Genomic DNA, 7,145 nt, shown 5'->3' with positions numbered 1-7,145 from the left:
TTATATTTAGAAAGAATAAACCAGTTTTATTTAAGAAAGGACTTGCGTCACTAAAGTTTCGTCGGAACGAATTTACGGAAAATTAACTAACGAACGGAGACGTAACACAGTATTTGCTAGACGCCCTCTATTCCTGTATATATGCAGGCAAATAAAGCGAGATAATTAATTGAATTGCAGACAGGCAGAGATAGAGACGAACAATTGAGTCAAGCGCAGTAGTGACCGTAAGCAAAGTACGTGAATCGTTGTGAATTATAGCGTGTGTTTAATTTAAGGTGACTGTGGAAATTAAGTGTATTGCAAAGCTGTATTGAGAAAGAATAAACTAATTTTATTTAAGAAAGGACTTGTATCGCTGAAGTTTTTCGGAAAGAATTTCTACGGAAAATTAACCAACCACCAGAGACGTAACAATATCAACTTCCAAGCTACTTGACCAATCAAACTAATTTGTCTAAATTGTGTTGGATGTTGTAACTAAATATGAAACAAAATGTATATTTAACTGGTGTATTTAAGTGTTTTACACTCACAAAAAAGAAACCTATCATTTTATAGGTATTTGAAGAACTTGTAGTATTCTGCTACAATTTAATTCCTCTTATTGTTAGCCGACACTGGGCAGCTTGTACATAATTGAACAGAGTTGTTTAAACATTTGTTTAACAAACGTAAGAGCTTGGAATGTGTCTGTGAGCCAGACTAGTTTCAAAGAATTCCACTTCTCATCAGTGACTCTGGACACTACCACCAATAAATATCAGACCAAACTAAGTAAGTAGAATGACATTTGGTCATTCTAGAACACCGTCTTGAGTGAGTGGGTCAGCGTAGAAATATATCTCCAGGGTGTATAGCCAGTTTGATCTATCCACAACTCCAGTACAAGCGATTGTCCATCGTTCGAAGATATTGTACAACACTGATGCTGTGTGTTATATAAATATTATTTCATTATGTATTCCACTTTGTGTACAGTACATTTATTTCTTAGCACAGACTCAGTTTTAGTGAAACTCAGTATTAATTTTCATTAGATTTTGATAAACCTCCCATTATATAGTGGGCCTATCTCATTGATTCTTTAGAGAAATTGGTTTTAAGTGAAAATGCTAGAGTAGGTACGAAGGATGAATTTTTGTGCCATTACCACAGGATATTATTGCAATTTTTGTTTTCTGCTAACGTTTATATTGCTCTGACTTTAACTCTTAGGTTATCGGGTTTAATGAAATGCTTCTAACTTAATAAATGGAATTTAATGCAAGTAGAAGTACCCCTGACTGAGAGGGGAAGCTAGTTGCTGAAGAGACATGTTGTATAAGAGAAGTTCAAGTCTAGGAGGAGTTATTTCATGGATTTCAACAACTTTTACAATGTTGTGAAGATCCACGAGTTTCATCTCTTTGCAACCACAAACTCAGGAAAACTAGTTTATATCTGGTACATCTAGAACAGTAGGTTGGGTGTTATCTTGAAGAATTGAACTCAGTGAAAAGGAAATATGGGCAAATGAAGGACTCCCAGGCTGTCACCATTCAGAGTAACACAGACTAATCTCAGATTATCCCCACCTAATACTGGCTGAGAAGGACTGGAAGCATGGCATTTTTAACATAATAAGTAGTGGGACATTTCCCCTAGTAGGCCCTCTTTCCTGCCCCATAAATGAAGGAAAATTTGTCTTTTTTTCAACATTAGCCTAGGCTCTTTTGAACTCTTAGCCCGAAATTCAAAACAGCCTTGTTCCATTACAGCCTGTAAGAAAGATGCTCATTTTTATAACTAGTGTATCTTCATATGTTGATATTTTGTTTGCAAATGATATTTAAATTGGTAAATTTAAACGATGAATTCCAAAAAAAAAAAATTGGGCCCTTTTTGAAAGTTTGTCCCACCACTGAAAATTCCTTAAAACATGCACTGACTAGAAGTGATTCTGGTGGATAAAGTCTGCCAGTCAGAGCTGTTTCCTTGGCAAATGAGAAGCAGACATCAAATAGTGAAGACCACAAACCATGGAGCAGCCGAAAACCTATTTGAAGTGGTAGGTATCTTGTCAAGGCAGTTTGGAGTCATGCAGAGCTGACTAACAAGCTGCTCGGAGCAGCTCATTGATCTGTGATCTGCCTCCTTGGACCAGGGAATGATTATTCATCTGACGGTCAGAATCCTTGAGAACATCCAGTGCACAATACCCATGACGTTGGTGACATCTCAGCAAGGTAATGATGAGTGAAGCTTAGACTGGAATTTTAGATCTGTGCAAGTAAGACAAAACAGATTACGATCCTGATGTTCAAAGATGTAGTGAAAAAAGATTTAGAATATTTTCTGAAGCGTTTTGGGTAGGTAACTTTTTCGAACAGTGGTCTCGGGAGCAGACAGTCCAATGCCTGATCCTGAGCTTCAAAAACCCAGCCCTGGATTCGATCTAGCATCCAAGTAAGGCACAACTGGAAGACTGGTATACAATAGTTGTCGAGTTGCAGTGGTGGTTCAGCCTGGTAGAAAATTAACCAATCTATTAGGCTGAATTCAAGGTTTTGAAGAAAGTAACCATCAATAATTTTGCGAATTACATGGATGAGCTGTGCCATCTGCATAGTAAATCTTACATTGTAATGACTTCTGCAGATTGTGAAGTCATCCTCTTAACTAATTTTATTAAGGGATATACAAGCGAAGCAACGAGGCATCACAGAGTTGCAAATGATAACCTCAATCTTACAGAAACGTTTTCATCGCGACAATGTATGACCTAAGAACTTAGAGCCATCAGCTGCTGTGGTTATACCTTGGACGTTTTGTCCTACCCAGATGCTTCAACCACATCGAGCTCATGCCATGCTGTGGATTAACCAACCAATCACACTACCCAGTGCTGCAATGCACCTATATGGTTACATTGCTATCCCGATCTTTCCGTGGTGGTTTTCATGCCATAGCTTATGCTGATGACTCTTCTGCCTGGACATTATTTTTGGAAGCGAGAGAGAAAGTTTATGCTTCAGGTATGGTATGTTGAATCACTTTAAAAGAGCTCCCCATACTTTGACAAGCAGCAAAGTAAGCAATGATTTTGACTGATGGTGCAGCATGAGCAGGAGAACCAACAGTGCAAATACTATGCTGAACAGCATGGTTAGCAAGGCTATCTATTTTGAGCAATAGCTCAGCAGGTCCAGTAGATCCAACAGCAAATGACAAATCCTACCACTACAGTTGCAGAAAACTAACATACCCCAAGTTGGGCCTGGACACCTACTTGGAAGAGCATAATTAACATCTTGCGCCAGAAGGTTTAGTAGTTAGCCCAACTCTCTCGGGGCTGTGTGAAGCTTAGTATATACTTGTAAGTGTACAAATGCAAGAGAATGAGTTCCTGGTTGATACAAGAGTGGCCAGAATATTGGTCAATCTTATGGTATATCATACCTACCAAGGAACATCACTACTCTGATAGAGGATATGGTCTTTAACTTCCTAGCTGTTTCTGGGAGATGCTACTATCAAGACTAATACTACATCCATCACTTGCATACAAAAGTGAGTACACAGCTGGCAACATATCGGAAATCGTTGGTTGGGAATTGTGAAAACAATGTAGACTGAATACAGTGATTTATAACTTGAATATGGCAATATATTTGTGAAACCAGATGATCATTTGAGTTGAAAAACAGCAACTCACCATCATATATATACTGGTAATGCACCTCCAAACAACCAATCACAGCACTGACTTCTCTGGAGTATTAGAGACATAGCCAGAACTGAGATGTAGATCTTTGAATAGTGATTGGTTATTTTCAGTAATGATTTTCCGAATGTTCTTTTGTTGATTTTAGATGGGAGAGCACAATAATTTGCATTGACATCTTTCTCTTGTTGAACATGTATGAATGAGTAGATGGGTTAGAAGGTTCCTGTTTGTTCAACACTTTATATCTGGCATCCAGATGTTGTCAACTCAGATATTTTGTATGAGTTTCACATGATGTCATTTGGACTCTGTAATGCTTTCACCATTTTTGAAAGGCTAATCAATTTTAACCTGAAGGGGCAACAGTGGGAGAAATTACTGGTTTATGTCCATGATGTTAAGTTGTTCGGTTGTGCATTTGAGTCTGTGGCTGAGAACCTGAGAATATTATTCCATCAGATAAAGAAAGCAAACTTGAAACAGAAACCAGGAAATTATGCACTCGTATGCAAGGAAGTGGAATTTCTTGGTCATATTTTAGGCAGAAATGGAGTATCTATGGACTCTGTTAAATTAACAATGAAAATAGAGTGGCCTCAACCTATAACCAAGGAAGAATTCTGCAGTTTTCTTGGTTTTGCACCATATTACTGATAGTTTGTGGCCAACCTCTCTAAGACATCAGCACAGTTGTCTGTTCTCATTAAAATTGAAATGCACTTTGGATGGAGCTCACTGGCATATCCAAGACAAGACAGTAAATTCCTGTTGGACACTGACACCAGTGGTAATGAAATTGAAGTAGTAGTATTTCATTTGCAGAGCAGAGTAGAATGTATAATCATGTATGTTAGTTGAACACTCATGGTTCCCAAATGTAGACACTGTGCAGCAAAGAAGGAACTGCCTGCAGTTGTAGTCATTATAAAACACTCGTGAATCTGCTTGTATGGTAAAAAGTTAATGGATTGGGTGGACCATGATTTTCTGAAATGATTAATGAACTTTAAGAAGTCAGAAGGGGTGATAGCATGTTGGATAACAAAAAAAATATGAATGGATTGTCTCAAAATATAGTGAAATCCTGTCCATTCACTGAATGTCCTGGTCCTAAACACACTGTGAGAGCTGAAACTATTTATACTATGGCAATATCAAACCATACAGTAGTATATCCATGATTAACACTTTGGAAGTTCCAAGAAGAGTAACTGAAAGTCACAGAGCTAATATGAGCACTCTTTGCCATGCAGCAAAGTAAAGCTCAGCCAGCAAAAATAAAGGAACATACCATGTGTTACTTGTATGTTGAGGTATGAAAACTAGAATCTAGTGGGCCCCAGAGCTCTAAGGCAAGAGATTCTCCAGACTTTGCCTAACACAAAGACTAGAGGGCACCAAGAAGATATTTGCACTTTTGCTAACATTAAATGGTGGTTCTACTGGTCGCATGTGAGTCAAATTGTTCAACAATATTATGAATACTGTACAGAGAATAAGTCAATCGAGATAGAATAAACTTCAATAGTAAATTTTTGGATTTTACAGAAGATAGTCTTAGATATTGCTGGTCTATTCCTTGAGACAGAATGTAATCAATGGTACACAGTTATTGTCATTGACTACTTCGTGAAGTTGGCCAAGGTTTATCCATTGGTTAATATTTCAGTACAATCCATGGTTGGTGGTAAGAGTGTGGATTTGCTAGGACTGAGGCTATCCAATAATTTGTCTTAATCTCCTCTGTAGCGCCAGCAGACAATACTTACTGTTAAAGCTGGTTCACTAATCAAATGTTACAATATATGTGCCTATAGATGCTGAATGCAAATCCTCAAATTTTTGTTTAGCTCACCTCATCTCCCTTACTAGGAAGAGACTGATGCTGCCCATGGATAGCGTGCATTTGGAGCACCAGAAGATAACCACAAGGATCAGGGAGCTAACTTCAACAAATTTCCTTCATTTATGTTTTCGATTTAAATTAAAAAGAACAAATATTCTAAAACGAAACACTGAGGTACACCACATATGACATTAATCCAACTTCACTGAAATCCATTTACAAAAACCCTCTGCTTTCTTACATCCAGCAATTTTCTATCCAATGACCAAACTCATCCCCCACTCCTACGGACATAACTTTATAACAAGTCTTTTATGTGACACTTTGTCACATGTATTCTGAAAATTCAGATACACCAAACTCACATCTGTACCCTCATCTACCTCAGAAATATATTCTTCAAAGTATTTTTCAAAGATTAGTAAGGCAAGCTTTTCCCCTAGTGAAATCATGCTGATTCTCCAAGAAAAATTTGCTAAATGACTTTGCAAAACATCGTTTATCAAACTGTCAAAAAAATGTTCCCACCACTAACGGAAGAATAATATGGCCATAATTACCAGGACAATTTTATCACCTCCCCTGAAAAGAAGAATAACAATAGAAAACTTTAATCATCTGTTTTTTTACCACTTACAACAAATAGTAACATGTGGCTCACATATCCCATCCATATCTTCCTACAAAACCCTTTAGAGATATTATTTGAACCTAGGAGCCTTATTATTCTTTAAACTTCTCTTTTTTCATTAACAAACTAAATAAGATCGTAATGAATTTTGTTCAATCATGTTTCTATCTAGCAACTGTTCAGGTTGAGGAATACTGCTGAGACCTTCATTAATGACAACTGAAGGCCCCCAGTGCCACAGCAGTATGTCTATGGACTTACAACTTACAACGCTAGAAACCGGGTTTCTATTCCCGTGGTGGGTGTCGAGCACAGGTAGCCTATTGTGTAGCTTTGTGCATAACTACAAACTAACAGACAACTGAAAAAAAAGTATAATTTGATATCTCAGCTATCCCATATTCATCAGATATTAGCCTTCCTGTATCATTCCTGAAAGGTCTTACTCCCATCCTAACATTTTGCTTACCCTTAATGTATTTGAATAAATCCTTACTATTAATTTTTTCTATTTTTAACCAAACTTTTATTTTTTCCATATATATTTTTTTAATTTCCTAATTTTTCAATTGATCAGTTCTCTTGATCCTCTATAATCCTCCACATATCCCATTATTACAATCAATTTAAACTTCTTATACCTATAATGCTTTTCTTTAATTTTATCCTTTATACCCTTTGTAAGCTGACCTGGTTTTTTAATTGCAGTCACTCTTTTTGCCTATAAGGAACTGTCTATCTTGAATACTTAAGAATTTTTTATAAATATTTCCGTATTTTATCAGTATCTCCAACTAATTCAGTTGCCCAATTCACAGCAGAATTGTTTTTATTTCTTTAAAATTAGCTTTTTCGAAATTTGTAATCAAAATTTCTTTATTCTTTATCTCCATATGCAGCAAAACATCAAAGGTAATTGAGAAATGATCGCTCGCACTCATATTGTTACGTCTCCGTTT

Source organism: Limulus polyphemus, unplaced genomic scaffold, assembly GCF_000517525.1.
Source record: "Limulus polyphemus unplaced genomic scaffold, Limulus_polyphemus-2.1.2 Scaffold2463, whole genome shotgun sequence".
In the NCBI taxonomy this organism is placed as follows: domain Eukaryota; kingdom Metazoa; phylum Arthropoda; class Merostomata; order Xiphosura; family Limulidae; genus Limulus; species Limulus polyphemus.
Note: the sequence above shows the minus strand (reverse complement) of the source record.